This window comes from Portunus trituberculatus, chromosome 18 (assembly GCF_017591435.1).
Source record: "Portunus trituberculatus isolate SZX2019 chromosome 18, ASM1759143v1, whole genome shotgun sequence".
NCBI classification, from domain to species: domain Eukaryota; kingdom Metazoa; phylum Arthropoda; class Malacostraca; order Decapoda; family Portunidae; genus Portunus; species Portunus trituberculatus.
Window position 1 is genome coordinate 4,037,329 of NC_059272.1, and position 20,714 is coordinate 4,058,042.

General features: G+C 39.8%; 1 protein-coding gene across 8 annotated transcripts in view; it reads right to left on the reverse strand.

Moving 5' to 3' along the window:
- Positions 1-20,368, reverse strand: part of LOC123505792 (mitogen-activated protein kinase kinase kinase 7-interacting protein 3 homolog) — a 146,949-nt gene extending 126,581 nt beyond the window's left edge. For 4 of the 8 annotated variants that reach the window (XM_045257495.1, XM_045257499.1, XM_045257494.1 and 1 more), the window contains exon 1: positions 20,242-20,368. The gene's annotated coding sequence lies outside the window, so the exon portion shown is untranslated. The remainder of the gene's footprint in view (positions 1-20,241) is intronic. The other 4 variants (XM_045257497.1, XM_045257498.1, XM_045257490.1 and 1 more) reach the window with 1 other exon arrangement.
- Positions 20,369-20,714: the final 346 nt, after the last annotated feature.

Genomic DNA, 20,714 nt, shown 5'->3' on the forward strand with positions numbered 1-20,714 from the left:
ATCTAATCCTGTGAAAATAACACTACACACACACACACACACACACACACACACACACACACACACACACACATACGACATATGAGGAGAGACTAAAGGCTATGGATCTACCAACCCTGGAACAGAGAAGGGAGAGAGGGGATCTGATATAAGTTTATAAACTGATCAATGGAATGGACCAAGTGGATAATGAGAAACTGATCCTGAGAGAAGAATATGACATTCAAATCGCAAGATCGCATAGTAAAAAGATGAGGAAGGGAAGATGTCTGAGAGATGTTAAAAAATACAGTTTCCCACAAAGGTGTGTTGAGACGTGGAACAGTTTGAGTGAAGAAATGGTGTCAGCAACGAGTGTGCATAGTTTGAAAGATAAATTGGATAAGTGTAGATATGGAGATGGGGCCACATGAGTATAAAGCCCAGGCCCTGTAAAACTACAACTAAGTAAAACTACAACTAGGTAAATGCAAGCAAGACCTGGTGTTGGTGACAGAAAAAACTGGAAGGACAAGACATGCAAAGAAGATCAGGAAGAGGCAGTGTGTGAAGGATATTGGAAAATACAGTTTTCCACATAGAACAGTGGAAAAGTTGGAATGCATTGAGTGCTGAATTTGTTGCAGTACATAATGTGCATAGCTTTAAAGAAAATTAGATAAATGGAGATATGGAGAAAGGACACTATGAGCCCCGCTTGAACCCTGTACAATACAACTAGGTAAATACAACTAGGTGTACACACACACACACACACACACACACACACACACACAAGTGGACAATGAGTATCTGATCCTGAGAGAAGAATATGCCAGTCAAAGCACAAGATCACACAGAAAGAAGCTGAGGAAGGGAAGATGTGTAAGAGATATTAAAAAGTATAGTTTCCCGCAAAGATGTGTTGAGACGTGGAACAGTTTGAATGAAGAAGTAGTGTCCGCAATGAGTGTGCATACTTTTAAAGTAAGATTGGATAAGTGTAGATATGGAGACGGGGCCATATGAGCATAAAGCCCAGGCCCTGTAAAACTACAACTAGGTAAACACACACACACACACACACACACACACACACACACACACACACACACACACACACACACACACACACACACACACACACACACACACACACACACACAGGCAGATGAGGGACGACAGGTGAGGTGAGCCAAGGGAAACAGTTAATGAATTTCTCTGCCACCTGGAGGCTCTTGATGGGTTAATTAGTGCCCAAAACAAACCCTGATGGTGGTGCTTGATGCTTTCTCTCTCTCTCTCTCTCTCTCTCTCTCTCTCTCTCTCTCTCTCTCTCTCTCTCTATCAAGCAGCACAACAAAGAACAGTACAGGAGCCATCAGTTTGACAAGACTACAGAGCACCACCACTTCACCTCCTCCTCCAAGGCTACACTCCCACCAAACCTTAAGTTTTGGTGTCAGCCACTGTCAGGTGCTGCTGCTGATGCTGCTGCTGCTGCAGTGGCCAAAAGTCAGGCAAATAGACATTCAGGCAGTAAATCAGACAGGCAGTCAGACAGTCAGGCAGTCAGGCAGTCAAACAGTTAAACAGTGAGGTGGTCAGACAGTCGGGTAGTCAAGCCGTCAGGTATTCAGTCACGCATTCAGACAGTCAGACAGTCAGATAATCAGGTAGTCAGAGTTAGACAGGCAGCAACATTACTATAAAATGGGGAATCTAAAACCTCTAAGTGACTAAGAAAAAAAAGAATAACAAATCTAAGTATTCATCTATCTATCTATCTATCTATCTATCTAGCTGATAGCTCCACACAAGGTGAACTAAAAAAAAGCAAAGCACACACCCACCCATCCCAAACACACACACACACACACACACACACACACACACCTTTCACATTAGTAACCCTATCAGACGAACAAAACATAAACAAAGTACTAATAAAACATATACAAATAAATAAAACACCCCACAGTAAAAGGATAAGTCTTAAATCTCTTGATCTGCTGACTCTTTCCTTACAAATCCTGACGGGTGATTGACACTAAGCCGACATGAGTATTTGAGACTGAGTGACATTCCAAACCACAGCATGAGTGAGTGGTGAGTGAGTGAGTGAGGCTACAGAATTATTAACTATTCAGTGTTGCATATTGATCTCCTTGTAAGCCTCATGATTTTCACTTTTTCCTGGTCCAAGTAATATCTATCATCCTCCATTAATATAAATTATCAGGAGAATCTTTATCTTTTTTTATGTAAGAGGGAAATCCAGCCAAGGGCAAGAAAAATGACTAAACAAATGCCCACTTTAGATGCAAGTCCTTGACCAGGTCCAAGAGAGTTAGTCACGAGAAAGGGATAAATGTCTTTTTTTATGTAAGTGGGGAAAACTGGTCAAGGGCAACAAAAGAGTAAACAAAATGTCCACTTAGTTGCTAGTCCCCATGCAGGTTAGCCAAAAGAAAGGGATAAATGTCTTAAAAATTCCCTCTTAAGCAAGTTACAGTCATAAGAAGATGTAAATACAGAAGCAGGAAGGGAGTTCCAGAGTTCATCAGAGAAAGGTATGAATGATTGAGGGTACTGGTTAACTCTTGCATTAGATGTGGACAGAATATGGGTGAGAGGAAGAAAAAGTTTAGTGCAGCAAAGCTATGGGAGGGTGTCATGCAGTTGGCAAGATCAGAAAAGCAGTTAGCATGAAAATAGTAATAGAAGATAGCAAGAGATACAACATTGCGGAGGTGAGAAAGAAGCTAAGACAGTCAATCAGAGGAGAGAAATTGATAAGACATAAAACCTATAAGTCTTGAAATCTCCCTCTTAAATGAGTCATAATTCAAAACCTATTTCATTGTTCTTGCAGCTTCCCTTATCTTTGATGTTCTTTGGCCTGTGCCACCCACTGCAGGAAGTGTGTAGGTGCAGGAATGACACACCACTCACCACTGCTCTCATACCTGGTGACTTCTGCCTGGACTCTGACCTTTCCCCACCACCAGCAGTTAAAAAGCACACTGATGTAAAAAAAACCTGCATTGTGACAAGTGAATAGAACTGTAGTGTGGGAGTCAGCACGTCACTGAACTTCCCCGCATTGGCGTCACATCCACTCACAGTTCCTTAAATATCTGGTTCTCTACTCAAGAAGATAGATAAAGAAAAATAAAAATAAATAGATAACTTCTTATTCTCTCTCTCTCTCTCTCTCTCTCTCTCTCTCTCTTTCTGTCATAGGACTATATTCTGGCACACTTCTGCATTGCACCTCCACTCCATTCAAAAGGCTATGGTTGGAGCTACAAGGGTTATTAAGGTTGTTTTTATGGGTCTAGTGACAGATTAACAACATTTTTACATTATTAATAAGAAAAACAGTCTTGAGAAACCAACTTATCATCTCTGTGTGTGTGGTCTTTGAAAACTGTCATGGTAAGAGAGAGAGAGAGAGAGAGAGAGAGAGAGAGAGAGAGAGAGAGAGAGAGAGAGAGAGAGAGAGAGAGAGAGAGAGAGAGAGAGAGAGAGAGAGAGAGAGAGAGAGAGAGAGAGAGAGAGAAAACAAAGCATTTCTACACACAATACTTGGGTATGCTATGTTGTGTTTTTATCAGTGGTTTGAGATGATTACACAAAGTTCACTACATCCTGTCTCTTCATGCACCCTTATCATATTTTCCTTTAAAACTGTGGCTGTTCTTTTTATACATCTTCCTCTGACATATTCCAATGATCTAGAAAACATAGAGAAGAAAACAAGGGAAATTGCAAAAAACTGTCAGGGCAACACAAGGCAGGCTTTGTGTAAGGCATGCTTGTCTATTTCCACTGATCATTCCCATCTAATCTCTCTTTTCACACTCCCCACTCACTCAGCTAAGAATATACAATAATAAAAACCATAAGGAAAACAAGTAGGATAAAAATGTAAGAAAATAAATTGTTCTAGTGTGTGTGTGTGTGTAGTGGTTAGCACGCTCGACTCACAATCAAGAGGGCCGGGTTCGAGTCCCGGGAAGCGGCGAGGCAAATGGGCAAGCCTCTTAATGTGTGGCCCGTTCACCTAGCAGTAAATAGGTACGGGATGTAACTCGAGGGGTTGTGGCCTCGCTTTCCCAGTGTGTGGAGTGTGTGATGTGGTCTCAGTCCTACCCGAAGATCGGTCTATGAGCTCTGAGCTCGCTCCGTAATGGGGAAGACTGGCTGGGTGACCACCAGGCGACCGAGGTGAATTACACATACACACACCAGCAGGCGACCGTGGTGAATGTATTTACCTAGTTGTAGTTTTACAGGGCCTGGGCTTTATGCTCGTGTGGCCCCGTCTCCATATCTAAACTTATCCAATCTTACTTTAAAAGTATGCACACTCGTTGCAGACACTACTTCTTCAATCAAACTGTTCCACGTCTCAATACATTTTTGCGGGAAACTATACTTTTTAATATCTCTTACACATCTTCCTTTCCTCAGCTTCTTACTATGCAATCTTGTGCTTCGACTGGCATATTCTTCTCTCAGGATTAGATACTCATTGTCCACTTGGTCCATTCCGTTTATCAATTTATAAACTTGTATGAGATCCCCTCTTTCCCTTCTCTGTTCCAATGTTGGAAGATCCAAAGCCTTTAGTCTCTCTTCATATGTCATCCCTTCAACTTCTGGGACCATTCTTGTAGCCATTTTTTGTAGTCTCTCCAGCTTCCTTATGTGTTTCTTTTTATGAGGGGTCCACACTACTGCATATTCCAATCTGGGTCTTATTATAGTACTTATCAGTTTCTTCATCATTTCTTTGTCTATGTAGTGAAATGCTATTCCAATATTCCTTAGCAAATTATATGTCTCTCTGAAAATTCTATCAATATGGCTTGCCGGTTGATTGTTTTCTTCCATCGTCACTCCCAAATCCTTTTCCTTTTTACTTTCTCCAGTTCTACTCCATCTCCCATCTTATAGATTTTCACTGGTCGTCTTTCACTCTTTCCCATTTCCATGACATGGCTTTTGTCCACATTGAATTCCATCTCCCACTTTTTACTCCATTCCCAGATCTTATTTGTGTGTGTGTGTGTGTGTGTGTGTGTGTGTGTGTGTGTGTGTGTGTGTGTGTGTGTGTGTGTGTGTGTGTGTGTTTACCTAGTTGTATTTACAGGGTTTCAGCGGGGCTCATAGTGTCCTGCCTCCATTTAGCATAGACCGGGGTGAATTGGTCCCCCTGCCAGCTGGGGTGAATTGGACCCCTCCTCAAAAATTCATGAAAGTTTTGAAAACTGAAAAAAGTGAATACTGGGCTTGAAAGCCAACTTCAGTATCTACACAACCTTAAAAAAGTATTTGGTCCTGACCGAAAATTTACGGTTCCTAGGGCATCCCCCCAAAACAGTGTGTTTTTCAAAATTGCAAAATTTTCACATCCGAAAAAAAAACTTCTTCAATTTCTCCTGAAAGTACACAAATTTTTCTAAATCTTTATAAAATTGCAGGTCATATAGATAATTCTCTGTTCTTTTGCATGCTTTAATCAGAAATAAAAAATTCCTTTTAGTTTTAGTGCTATAGGCACTTCAATGAGTGACCTGATTCACCCTGGTGTATTTCGTATACTGGGGTATATCAGGCTACCACACTTTCATTATGTTTTTGCTAAATTAAAGCTTCGTAATGTTTTTTTTTTAGTTATAAGTTATAACTATCATTAAACTTCCTCCTCATGCCATTGACGTACTGCAACCTCTTCATGTTTGCTATTTTAAGCCTTTGAAGACCAGGTGGGATGCCACTATTGCCAAGCAGCAAACTATGCTCAGAAAATTACCAAAGGAGAATTCGTAGATTTGGTGGGCAAGGTTTGGGATGAATGTTTCAGTTTTCCAAATGTAAAAATGGCCTTTAAAATGACTGGTTTGTATCCACCTGACCGCAGTGAAAACATTCAACCCAGATCTGTATAAATTATGTAAAAGTGTCCAGACATGTTCTGAGCCAGTCCACAAACCAGCGACTCCAAAAAGGGTCAGTCCTCCCAGAGAGATGATTTCCCCTTCAACCTCTTTCAAGCAGATAATGGCAGATGTTTTCAGAAAGCCCTACCCAACCACTAGTGGTACAACGCAGACAATGGCAAGGAGAAAAATAGATGTCCATAGTCGCATCATAACGCACGATGAGTTCTTAGAAGCAGATGAGAAGAAAGAAAAGATGATCCTTGAAAAGAAGAAGAAAGCAGAAGAAAAAACTGAACCACAAGAAAAGGAAAGAAGTTTCATCTAGGGAAGATGTTGACGACTTTCTGGAAGAGTTTGAAGAAGAGACTGTAGAAAAGAAAAGGAAAGTGCCAGAAGAAAGGACATCAAGGAAGAGATTCCACAACAGCTCTCCACTAAAGGAGCCAAGTTCAGCAGAGGAGGAAGATGCTGAGCTATTGAAAAGCAGTCATTCTTCAATCAACAGTATAGAGGACATGGACGAAGATGAAGAAATTGAAGGTGTTGCAATGTTTAATGCTCGGAAGTACAGTGGAATACAGAAAAAGAGAGAAATAGAAGAAAATGGCTACTATGGGTGGATTATGGAAAAGCATATATTGGGCGTGTGATTATATGTGGCAAAGAGTTCTTGAAAATGAAGTTTTTGGAAAGAAAACCAAATGACATATCACAGGCCGAAAAGGGATGATGTTAATGACTCTGTTGATGTGAAATATGTGTTTTGTGGACCCATAAAGCTTGTAGGGACATCTTATCAGATTTGAGGTGTGGATGTGGCCTATAAGAACTATGAAAAATCTAAAAACATATTCTAGAGAGAGAGAGAGAGAGAGAGAGAGAGAGAGAGAGAGAGAGAGAGAGAGAGAGAGAGAGAGAGAGAGAGAGAGAGAGAGAGAAAGTGAAAAGAAAAAGTAAAATACATAAAAGATACTGAAAAAAACATTAAAACTTTAGTGGCCCAAAGGATGGCCCAATTCACCCCAAAGGTTGGCCCCATTCTCCCCAGGACTTCGGCATAGAGTAGGCCACTTATTTATGTTAATAATTTCTATAATGATAAACAAAATTATTATTTTCTTTCAGGGAATGTGTATTACATAATAAGGTACCTTCACACAAATTTTCAATTGATTTGGTTGATTTGTGTAGATTTTATAATAAAAGATGTAAAAAGTGGCCCATATTCAGCCCAGTCTACGCTATCTGGTTTTTCTTTAGTTATGCACACTATGTGTGTGTGTGTGTGTGTGTGTGTGTGTGTGTGTGTGTGTGTGTGTGTGTGTGTGTGTGTGTGTGTGTGTGAGTGCATGTGTGTGTGTGTATTTACCTAGTTGTATTTACAGGGTTCGAGCGGGACTCATAGTGTCCTGTCTCCATCTCTCTAGTTTTTCTTTAAAGTTATGCACACTGTGTGTGTGTGTGTGTGTGTGTGTGTGTGTGTGTGTGTGTGTGTGTGTGTGTGTGTGTGTGTGTGTGTGTGTATTTACCTATTTGTATTTACCTATTTGTGTATTACAGGACCCAAGCTAAGCTCTCTGTGTCCTGTCTCCTTATCCACTACTGTCATATCTCTCTTTCATCTGATTGACACACACTGGCTCAACGACATCACTGCTCAGTTTATTCCACTTATCAATACTACAATGCGGGAAACTGTACTTTCTCACGTCATTTAGACAGATGTCTTTTATTAGTTTTTTTCCATGTATGTGTGTGTGTGTACGTGTGTGTGTGTGTAATTCACCATGGTCGTCTGCTGGTCACTCAGCCAGTCCTCCCCATTAAGGAGCGAGCTCAGAGCTCATACACCGATCTTCGGGTAGGACTAAGACCACATCAACACACAACACACACCAGGAAAGCGAACCCACAAACCCTCGAGTTACATCCCGTACCTATATACTGCTAGGTGAACAGGGGCCACACATTAAGAGGCTTGCCCATTTGCCTCGCCGCTTACTGGGACTCGAACCCAGCCCTCTCGATTGTGAGTCGAGCGTGCTAACCACTACACTATGTGTGTGTGTGTGTGTGTGTGTGTGTGTGTGTGTGTGTGTGTGTGTGTGTGTGTGTGTGTGTGTGTGTGTGTGTAATTCACCTCGGTTGTCTGCTGGTCACCCAGCCAGTCTTCCCCATTACGGAGCGAGCTCAGAGCTCATAGACCGATCTTCGGGTAGGACTGAGACCACATCACACACAACACACATCGGGAAAGTGAGGCCACAACCCCTCCAGTTACATCCCGTACCTATTTACTGCTAGGTGAACAGGGGCCACACATGAAGAGGCTTGCCCATTTGCCTCGCCACTTTCCGGGACTCAAATCTAGGCCTCTCGATTGTGAGTCGAGCGTGCTAACCACTACATTACGCGGTGTGTATTTACCTAGTTGTAGTTTTACAGGGCCTGGGCTTTATGCTCGTGTGGCCCCATCTCCATATCTACACTTATCCAATTTTTCTTTAAAACTATGCACAGTCATTACTGACACCACTTCCATACTGTGTGTGTGTGTGTGTGTGTGTGTGTGTGTGTGTGTGTGTGTGTATTTACCTAATTGTATTTACCTAATTGTAACATACGGGAAAAGAGCTATGCTCGTGTTGTCCCGTCTCCATATCTATTAATGTCCAGCTTTTTCTTAAAATCATGAATATTCCTTGCGTTGACCACTTCCACGTCTAAACTATTCCATGCTTCCACCCTTCTATGAGGGAAGCTATATTTTTTCACATCTCTCCTATAAGTGGCCATTTTAGTTTTTTCCCATGCCCTCTCGACATTCTTCCATTCCACATACACAGATCTTCCCTATCCATTTTTTCCATGCCAATCATCACTCTGTATATTGCTATCAGGTCTCCCTTTCTCTTCTGTTTTCCAGGGTTGGAAGTTGCATTCTTTTCAGTCTGTCTTCATAAGTCAAATCTCTTAAGTCAGGCACCATTTTCGTTGCAGCCCTCTGTACTTTCTCTAGTTTCCTTATGTGTTTCTTTAAGTTCGGAGCCCACTGTATTGTTGCATATTCAAGCCTCGGTCTTATCATTGCAGTAATTATTTTCTTCATCATTTCTTCATCTAGATATACGAACGCCACTCTTATGTTCCTCAATAAGTTCAATACTTCTCCAATTATTTTGTTTATATGTCTCTCTGGCGATAGGTCATTGGTAATTGTCACCCCAAGGTCTTTTTCTTCATGACTGGTTTTATGTCTTCATTTCCTATCTTGTACATACTCCTGATTCTTCTTTCACTCTTGCCAAACTCTATTTTCTTGCATTTTGTCGTGTTGAACTCCATTTGCCATGTACAGCTCCATTTCCATATTCTGTCCAAGTCTTCCTGGAGTAGTTCGCAATCTTTGTCACATCTCACTTTTCTTAACAATTTTGCATCGTCTGCAAATAGGCTCACATAACTGGACACCCCATCCACCATGTCATTTATGTAGACTGCGAACATTACTGGTGCCAACACTGATCCCTGTGGAACTCCACTCTCCACCAATCCCCATTCTGATGGTCTGTCCTTAATTATTGTTCTCATTTCTCTTCCTACCAAAAGTCTTCCATCCATTTTAGTAAACTGCCATGCACTCCTCCTACCATTTCAAGTTTCCAGATCAGTCTCTGGTGTGGTACCTTATCAAAGGCCTTTTTTAAATCCAGATATATTCCATCAGCCCAACCATCTCTTTCCTGTATTACATCTATCACCCTCGAATAGTAACATATCAGGTTTGTCGTGCATGAACGCCCTTTCCTAAAACCAAATTGACACTCACAAAGTATGTCATTTTTCTCCAAGAAGTCTGTCCATCTAGTCTTCACCACCCTCTCACACATCTTAGCTACCACACTTGTAAGTGACACTGGTCTATAGTTCAATGGGTCTCTCTTGTTACCTGATTTATAGATTGGGACAATGTTAGCTCTTTTCCAGTCTTGGGGCACTACACCTTCCCTTAATGAGGCATCAATTACTTCACAAACTTTTTCTGCCAATTGCTCCCTGCATTCTCTTAAAATCCATCCTGATACCCCATCAGGTCCCACAGCTTTTCTCACTTCTAAACTCCCCATCATGTTCTTGATCTCCTCCACAGTTACTTGAAACTCCTTCATAATCCCTTTCTGTTCCATTACCAGTGGTTTGTCAAAAGCAGTCTCCTTTGTGAATACCTTCCGAAAGCATCCATTCATAGCCTCTGCCATTTCCCTGGGATCTTCACTGTATACTCCATTTACTTCTAAACTTTCAATACTTTCTCTATTTTTGATGTTGTTGTTCACATGTCTGTAAAAAGCCTTGGTTGGTCTTTACATTTATCAATTATATCCTTTTCTTGTTTCTTTCTTTCTTCTCTTCTAATCAACACATATTCATTTCTTGCTCTTTTGTAACTTTCCCACTGCTTAATCCGTCTTTTCCTTCTCCACCTCTTCCATGCATCCTCTTTTCTTGTTCTAGCCTTTTCACATCTATCGTTAAACCAGTCCTGCTTTCCAACTTCTCTATGTTGTCTTATTGGTACAAATTTTTCTCACCTTCTTTGTATATTTTTATAAATTCCTTCCACTTTTCATTTGCTCCTTAGCACTCTTGAATTTCATCCAATTTGTCTCTTGAAAGAATTTCTTTAGGTTTCCAAAATCTGTCTTGGCATAATTCCATCTTCCCACTTTATATTCTTCATTTCTTCTAGATTTCTCTTCGTCTATCACCTTGAACTCCAAAACTGCATGATCACTCTTTGCTAAAGGGCACTCCACCCTCATCTCCTCAATGACCATTGGCTCTGTACTAAAGACCAAGTCCAGTCTTGACGATGCTCCCTCTCCTCCAAACCTAGTATCTTCTTTGACCCACTGAGTTAACACATTTTCCATTGCCAGTGTCAATAGTGTATTTCCCATGTTGTCTCTGATCCTTCCATTGACCAGTCCTCCCAACACACCTCTTTACAATTAAAATCTCCCATCATTATAGTTCGTTCACAGCCACCCAACATTTCTTCCAGACATGTTCCTGTATCACTTATCATTTCTTCATATTCCTGTACTGACCATGCATTTGTCTTAGGTGGTACGTACACCACTATGTAGTGCCTCTTTTTTCCTTCATTAGTTTCTGCTCTGATCTTTAGCACTTCTGCCTTTCCCATACCTTTTTCACTTGATCCACCTTTATATCTTTTTTAACCAGCAACATCACTCCTCCTCCCATCTTACCTACTCTATTTCTTTTCCAAACGTTATATTTCCCTTCTCCAACCTTCATCAGGTCTTCTCCTCTCTCAGTTTTGTTTCAGTAAGACCCACAATATCTGGGTTCTTGTCCCTCAAGTAATCGTTGAGTTCTAAAATCCCGATATCACTCCATTTATGTTGGAATACATTACATTTCGCTCATATGTAAGTTTCTTTAGTCCTTTCTTGCTGTACTTTTCTGGGTTATGAACCACTTCCTCAGTCTCATATCCAAGATTCTCCAGAAAAACTCTTTCTTCTCTCTTCTGTCCTCTCTTCATTTTTTTCAAAGCCTCCTTTCTCAACTCATTTAACATTTCTCTTTCCTTTTCACCGAGATCTCTTCTCAACCAAATCTTCCTTGTTGTTTCCTGCTGGGCTAGCCTCCATGACTTCTCCACCAATTCATCTACATCCTTTTGTGACTTAAGTTTGATTCTTATTGGCCTCATACCTTCTCTTGTGAACTTTCCAATTCTATGGAAGTCCTCTATTTCTTGTACTAGGTCTTTTCCTCCTCTTGCACCACATTAATGATATTATTTATCACCTTTTTATGTTTTTCTCTCTCCATTTTACTCGGTGTCTTATCCTCCTCCACACCAAATATCACCACACATCTCTTTTTGTCTACAGTTTCCCTCACCAATGTCTCATTTGACTTAATAACCTTCACCACTTTCTCAGCTATCTTCTCTTCTATGATCTGTTGATCTATAATTTCAGCAAGGCCCAAAGTTTTCTCCCTGACTCTTTGATTTCCTTTTCCAGACTTGCAACTTTGTAATTTACCTCCTTTCTTTCCACTTCCTGACTTTTTTTCCATTCAGCCTGCTTCTCCATCACTTTTCCTAGAGATTCTCCACATTTTTCGCAATTCACTTTAATTAGCTTAACTTCCTCTTTCAGTGCTGCATTTTCCTTCTTCATATCGGCACAGTCTCTCTTTACATTGTCATAACTCGTTTCCAGGCCCTCATACTTTTCAAACAGTTTTTCAATTTTACCTTCTAACTCCAGAATTTTCTTCACATAAGCACTCTTTTCCATTATTCCTTGAAACCCTGTGAAGTCTGATTCCTCTTTCGAGTTCACGGCCGCCATGTTGCGCAGACGTAAACAAACCAGCTGATGGCTCAAACGCAGGCTACTGTTTATATTTACCTTCACTGGACATTATTTTGCTAATCAACAGTTAAAATGACTATATGGAGACGGGACAAACATTACCAGCTCCTTTCCCACCTTGGTTACTCTTAGGTAACTGTAGAATTATAGATGATTGCTCTGGAGCTCAGCGACCACGTGTGTGTGTGTGTGTGTGTGTGTGTGTGTGTGTGTGTTTTACCTAGTTATATATTACAGGGTTTGACCTGGGTTCATAGTGACCTGTCTCCATATCTAATTTTATCCAACTTTTCCTTAGATATATGCACACTTTCTATTGTTACAATTTCTTCACTCGATCCATTTCAGATGTTCACTGTCCTATATGGAAAACTAAATATTTTTATGTTCCTCAAACATTGACTTTTCATGATCTTAGAGTTTCCTCTTGTCCATCTATCTCCATCTTCAATCAGTGATACCAGATTTCTCTGTCTATCTTTTCCATACGATCCACTATCTTATAAATCATTATCAAATCTCCTCTTTCCCATCCATCCTTCAAAGTTGGTAGTTCCATTTCCTTCAGTCTTTCTTCATAGGGAAGGTCTTTTATTTCTGGCACCATCTTTGTAGCAGTCCTTAGGATTCTTTCTAATTTCCTGCTGCTGCTGCTGTGTGTGTGTGTGTGTGTGTGTGTGTGTGTGTGTGTGTGTGTGTGTGTGTGTGTGTGTGTGTGTGTGTGTGTGTGTGTGTGTGTGTGTGTGTGCACTAAGGTTATCAGAACAAACTCATCATTATAAATAACTAATATTATAGTAGTACACCAAAACCTTGAATCATGTATTATATAGTGCTCCAAAAGAGACTGATTTCCTTCTGTCTAGTTCAATCAAGTTGACTGATTTGTTTTTTTTAGACAACAGAACAACCTACGATCTTGTCTGGCAAACCTAAACATCTAAAACAAGTTAAACACACTTGGTAGTTGTAGGAAAATGTTACCCAGCAATAACAGGGACAAGGAAGGTCACACACAGCATTAAGAGAAAATGTTGTTAACTGTATGTCTTTAAGAGGTCACTGTGTGGGAGTGCAGAACCTGTAACGTGGCAGGCAGTAACTCCATCTTTCACCAAACAGGAGGTGGTTCACTGGAAATATGCTAGTTTTCTTTAATTCACTGGTTGGTTGAATATTTTTACCTTTAACTTAGTAGATGTGATATGCCAAAGTCTTTTTCACTCAATGGCTGATATACATAATTTTATACTGAAAATATACCAATTTGTTTCACTTAATGGCCAGTTATTCAAATTTGTCTTTAACCTTTTGACCACCATTTCATTTTTTTTTTTTTTTTTTTTTATGTAAGAAGGGATATCTGACCAAAAGGCAACAAAAATCATTAACCCCTTGAGTACCATGACACATTTCCATATTCATTCTGCTTACTATTTAGTGATCTTATACAGCTTCAGAAACTCATGTGGGCCATTAATCTTCTGACCTCCATAGACCCTTCCTAATGTCAATAAAATGGTTCAATCATACACAAATCTCAAGGTAATAAATAATGTTTCCCAGTCCTGAAGGGGTTAAACAAAAAAAAATCTCAGATTCCATTCCCAAGCAGGTGCAAGAGAGTTAGCTAAAAGAATGGGATAAATATCTTGAGACCTCCCTCTTAAATGAGTTCAGGTCAAAGAAGATGGAAATATAGAAGCTGGTAGGGAGTTGCAGTTTACCAGAGAAAGGGATGAATGATTAAGAGTACCAGTTAACTCTTGCATTAGAGATGGACACAATAATGGTGAGAGGAAGAAGAAAGTGTTGTGTAGTGACCTTTGCTTAATAGCCAATCACTCTGAGACATCTTTACTCATTCTACAGCTACATCCCATCTTTGAACTGGGAAGAAATTAAAAAATACTTTCTTTTCATTGTTAACTTTCTTGTAATTGCTTAGACTTCATGCATTGCTTACATTTTCAATGCAGTGCATGGTTTAACCTAGCTAGCTGTGTAAACTTTGGATTGGAGGCACTAAATAATATGTAGTTTACTGAAAATTTACTAATCTGCCTCATTCACTGCCTGGTTATGCAAAGTATGAATTATGAGAAGCAAGCAGGATATGAATCTGCTGAAAGTGAATGAGGAGCTTGCACAAGATAGAAGAGAGTGGAGGAGAGTCATCAGACATCCACCGCCACTGTGATGGGAAAAAGGACATTAAACGATAAAGAAGAAAAGAAGCAAAAGAATATGAAGAAAGCAAGAGAGTTAGCCAGTCATCCAGGTGAGGCCACAATTCCAACACATCTGAAGGACCCCACCAGCAGGAGACACACCACTACATGCAGCACAGCAGGCACAGCAGAGACCTACTTCCCACCAGAGGACACTTGGCACACACTCAAACATCTGCAGTGACAGAACAGTCAAGGCCAACCAAAAACTCACTCGGGCCTTCATCATCTTGGCCTAATAGATAACATGTCAGGCTTGTGTTAGCCATGAATGTCCTGACAAGAGCTTTAATCCTCTGTGACATCCTTTATTGGCCAGTTTATCATCACCTCGGGTCATCTGTTAGTGTTACCGTGGTGCTGCAATGAGGCCATCAGTCCACTACACAGCCATACTAAGGCTACAAGCCAGTCTCTGCCACTACTTGCTTCCCTCCCTCCTTCCTCACCACAGGATATGTTTCTCAGTAGTGTGTTCATATAAGGCCATGATTGAAGGGCAAGAGTTTGTGGTGCATCAAATATGAATCAAGGTTACATATTATTCTGTTTTTTTTTCAATATTTTCTTAATTCTTTTTGGTGCAATAGCCCAGTTAAATACTTGATCTTAGGAAATAGGCCAACTGCATCATACTCATGGTTACAATTCCCACATTTAGACCAACATCAAGAAAGACAACAACAGATGCAAAAATTCCAGTGACAGCTTTGCCATCCTCTCAACATTGACACATCATTAGCAACAGCCTGGTTGTTGCTCAGCCAGCCACACCACACCAATGGAGATGCTTAGGCCATCTAGTGTTGGTGATGTCAAAATAAACTTCACAGTATCAATAGAATGACGTACTAAACAACAATTTGTTCATTCAGCAATTTTTGTCTCTGTTGAAAATATTTTTTTTTTTTATAATTTTGCAAATGTTAATTTCCAGTCATATGTAAGAGAGGTCAGAATGTGTCCTTGCTCAGGTCATCAATCATAAAATCACCTTTTTGATAACATTACAGAAAGTGATCACTATTGGCTGTATAAAAAATCATACACAATCATCATGACTTGAGGCATTTCATCCTGACAATCTTTTCAGCAGTGACTGGACACATAAAAACCCTCATGACCAACACTGACCAATGCTGACCAACACTGACCAACGCTAACCACCAACCTTCACTGCACAAAACAATGTAGTCCGCTAAACTGAATCAATCCTGCCAGCAGTCAAGAGGTTGGAACCTCATATCACTTCAATAGTTAAAGGAAGAAAGACCATGTAAAAAAGTTTATTCTGTTCAAAATTTTGTGTATATGCCCACATCTTGTATGATTTAATACAAAGCAGTCCTGTGCCACACATGACATTGCTTTCTACACAAACAAACACACTCATACACACACACACTTGGACTATCATATAAAATGTTGACTAAAGTTGTGTGAAATAATTATCAAAGAAAAATACGTTAAATTTCTAGAAGAGAAGCAAGTCATGTCGAACAGACAATTTGGTTTCAGGACAGGGTGATCATGTGTATCAAACTTATTAAGCTTCTACTCAAGTTATTGCAGGACTTGAAAACAGAGATGGATGGGTAGACACTGTATACCTAAATATTAAAAAGGCTTTTGACAAAGTCTCTCATGGAAGACTAGTTTGGAACTTTGTTAGAATGGACAAGAGATTATTTGAAGGATAAGGAAATGAGAATCAACTGTGATCAGAGATAAATACTCAACATGGAGTAAGGTAACTAGCAGAGTGCCACAAGGGTCAGTGTTAGGCCCCATTATGTTTCAGATTTATGTAAACGACAGTCACATTGGGATAAACAGTTACTATACAAATTTATTCGCTGATGATGCAAAGCTGCTAACAGTTATCAAAAGCAGAGAGGACTGTCTGCTGTTGCAGGAAGATATAAAACAAGATTTATGAATGGAGCAAGAAGTGGAAATTGGAGTTTAATGCTAAAAAATGTCACATAATGGAACTAGGAAAGAGCAAGAGAAGACCGGTATGGAACTATTTGATGGGAGAGGTACAAATAATGAAGACAAAAGAGGAAAAAGATCTGAGAGTGATCATACAGGAAAATCTGAGCCCCGAAAAACACATAAGCAAGATATTTGGACTATCATATAAAATGTTGACTAATACAAGTGTCATTTCATTACATGGACAAAGAAATGATGGAAAAAAATCTTCACAAGTATGATATGCCTAAGGCTGGAATATGCAGCAGTGGTATGGTCTCCAAGCTCTAAAAAGGATATAAGAAAATTGGAAAGGATACAGAAGATTGCTACAAAGTTGGTGCCGGAATTAAAGGACCTCACATATGAAGAACAACTGAAGGAAATGGGACTGCGAACCTTACAATATAGAAGAGAATGTGGGGACCTAATAACAATGTAGAAGATAGTAAATGATATTGAAAAGATAGACAAAGAAGACCTGGTGCTGTTGACAGAAGAAGATGGAAGGACAAGAGGACATAAAAAGATCAGGGTGAGGCAGTGTGTGAAGGATATTGGAAAATACAGTTTTCCACACAGAATGGTGGAAAAATGGAAGGCACTGGATAGCTAATGAAGTTGTTACAGCACATAATGTGCATAACTTTAAGGAAAAATTAGATTAATGGAGATATGGAAACAGGACACTATGAACCCCACTCAAATGCTGTACAAAACAACTACCATAAGTAAACTAGGTAAATATACCTAGTATTTCTCATGGAGGATGGAGATAGACAAACAAGAGGACATTCCAAGATCATGAAAATTCAGTGTCTGAGGAACATTAAGAAGTTCAGTTTTCCCCATGGGACGGTAAACATCTGGATTGGAATGAGTGAAGAGATTGTAGCAGCAAAAAGTGTGCACAAATTTAAGGTAAAGTAGATATGGTGTCACTATGAGCCCCACTCCAACTCTAATGTCCAACTAGGTAAATCCACACACACAACCACCAAGGCACAATCAATGCATGATGCCACTGTCCCAACCTACCGATCAACACAACTGGCAGCCAAACATCCTCAAGACCAATCCTGCCATGACCACCTCAACACCCATGCACTGGGAACAAACACAGGCATGACACACCACCTCACACCACACCCCACATCCACATGCACACCCAGCCCATTCCACCTTCAGCATGCACACAACCACACAACCAAGACACCTGCTGCTAGTCACAATCCATTGCACCTGTAACTCTGGGCACCTTTGGATAACATTAAAGTGACACAAGCATTTCCATCTGAGGCCTAGGTTAAGGGAGGGCCAAACAGCTGGGTAAAAAATATTCATAAAAAAAAAAGTTTTCAATATTTTTGCCTCAAAATTTAACAATTTGCTTAAAATCTAGTTTCTGATAATATGTCAGACGTAGAAATTTTAGCTTACGTTGTTGTGACGGTTATGACTTAAAAATTAACGGAAATTCACATTTTCATTGTAGAGGTACCAAATTTTGCATGGTAGTAGTTGAATAGCATATCAACAATTCTACGTGACATTTTTGCTATATTCGTTATAGTTTGTGAGAAATCGCTTTCACAAGTTTATGTAAATGATGACGTCACTTTTTTTTCCCTGAAAAATGCTCCCAAACCATTGTTTTTCAATATATTTCAAAAAGCCCACGTAAAAATGTTGATATACTCATAATGCATAAGTATGGTGATTTTTATTGAAATCCATGAAGTTTTCTTTGCACAGCTACGCATTGAAGTTGTTTTATTGACGTTTTGAGAGAAACGGGTTTAAAGTTTGTAGTATGACATATCTATGGTAATAATTGCAAGATTCAATTTTTTTTTTATTTGTACAACAAATATGTACTACACATATACTGTATTTCCCAGCCAAAACTTGATTCTTGGATACTTTTCCTGTGTAAATATACAAAAAAATAGAAAAAGATGTTTTGAGCCCATTTTACCATTTCAGCTGTTTTGCCCCCCCTTAAGTTAGGTTAGGTTTGGATTGATTAAGTCCATTAATTTCACTGCTAATCCCTTCACTGAGTACATAAAAAAATTTAAATTAAAAAAAGCATCAGACAATTTTCAGCTTCACCCAAGCAACAATTTTCTGATGTGGCTTGTGTTTCTGGTGAGATGTGTAGTGTACTATTGATGGTCTACATCATTTCCATCACAAATAGGTACTTTTTAAGAAATGAATTTTCAATTTATGCCTAAATCTCTTCCCCAATGATCTTGGGGGACCTGTGGAAAATTGGGGTTTTTGGGTGGGGGATCATTAAATCAAGTATATAATGCACGTTACAAAACAGGTAAAAAGTCGTCACATAAAAAAAAAATTAAAATACATAAATTACACTTTTGATGGCGACAGTGGCGGCGGCTGAGGCTAGAGTTGCTGTTATTGTTGAGCAGTGTCGCCAAAAATTCACTACATTTTGTATATAATGTTAAAATTAAGTTATTTTAGGTTTTGCTTAGGGTTTGGTTAGTAACCAGGGGGGGGTCCAGGGGGCTACACCCCTCCTCTGGCTAGTCTAGAGGGGCGTCAAGAATAACATAGCAACGTTCACCTCAGTCGCCACCACTGCTGCCATCAAAGGTGTAGTTTATGTACTATTTCCATTGATTTTTTTATGTTTTTGTTGATCTTAGACCTGTTTTGCAACGTGCATTTCTCAATTTTATGCTCCCCCACCCAAAAACCCCAATCTCACACAAGTCCCCCAAGAGGTAGGCATAGGTTGAAAAATCATAACTTGAAAACTACACATTTGCGACAGAAGTGATGTAGAACATCAATCAGTTCACTATATATCTCACTAGAAACACTTAAACCACATCAGAAAATCTTTGGTTGGGTGAAACTGAAAACTGACCAAAGCATCATTTCAACTTAGAAGTAAAAAGTCATCTCACAGTAAGTAGGCTGAGGTCATTTTCATAAACCCCACTACAGCCTTGCCCAACACACCTGTACACACCTCTGAGTGGGATAGCCAGGTAAAGTTAACACACACACATACACACACACACACCAGTACTCACAGTGAAGGAGCAGCAGGAAGAGAGGTACATATGGTCACTCAGGATATCCTTGTGTTACTCTGGCCCCCACCCCGCCCCCCTTGTTACATAATGACCCATGCTCCACTAAACAGGTCACGACACACTGGGTGACTGGGCCAGGCACGCGCACGCACACAGAAACACACACATGCACATTCGCCCAGTCAAGTCTTAGCAATTATAATCACGTGAATGAGAACTCTAGGCAAACAATACACACGCAAGAACAAACTGCGTGGGTATAAACGATAAAAACTCGGATGAACATAAACAAACACGAATAATAAACGATGCAAAAGGTTAATAACGAATATAGGAAAAAAAAAAAATTCTTCACTAATTAAAACACAAACAGCACATGACTAATGACTCTTAATCACGCCAAGGCGATCACAGACACCACACGCAAAGCGCAACCAATAAAATACGTCCCGTCACACAAATATCATCAACCATAACTGTATAGTTTTTTATTACTTTCATTAAAACGTATCCGCCCCGTGCACCTCTCCCCTCCCTCCCCTCAAGACCTGTCCTTAATTAACCTGCTCTAGTCCCTCACGCCTCCTCCTCACACCTTATTTACCTTCCCGCTGGGCTCCTTCACGCTGTCAGTCGCTGCTAGTGGTTGAATAAAGAGAAAAATATAACCTCAGAACACCTTTTCCGCGGCGACACAGAACAACAAAAACAAACCAACTATAGGAAGTGATGATAAAAAAAATAATGAAATAAAAAAAAGACCAGGTAAGAAACAATAGACGATCAGATATTGTGGTCCTTAAAGGATTGGATTCTTTCTTAGGTAGTCCATAGTCGATTTGATCGTGTCTTATTGGTGAGGAAAATATGTGGTTACTATTTAATTACTTATATCTAATTAACTTGTCAGGTATTCTTTCCTAGAAATAGTACGAACGGGGATACTAATATTTTTAAAGAATCAGATTCTCTCCCAGTTCATCTTAATTGGATTCGATTGTTTGTCTGGGAGCTTATGGTGTGAAAATATGGTAACTTGTTAATTTCTTATATCTAATTAAACTGTCAAGTATTGTT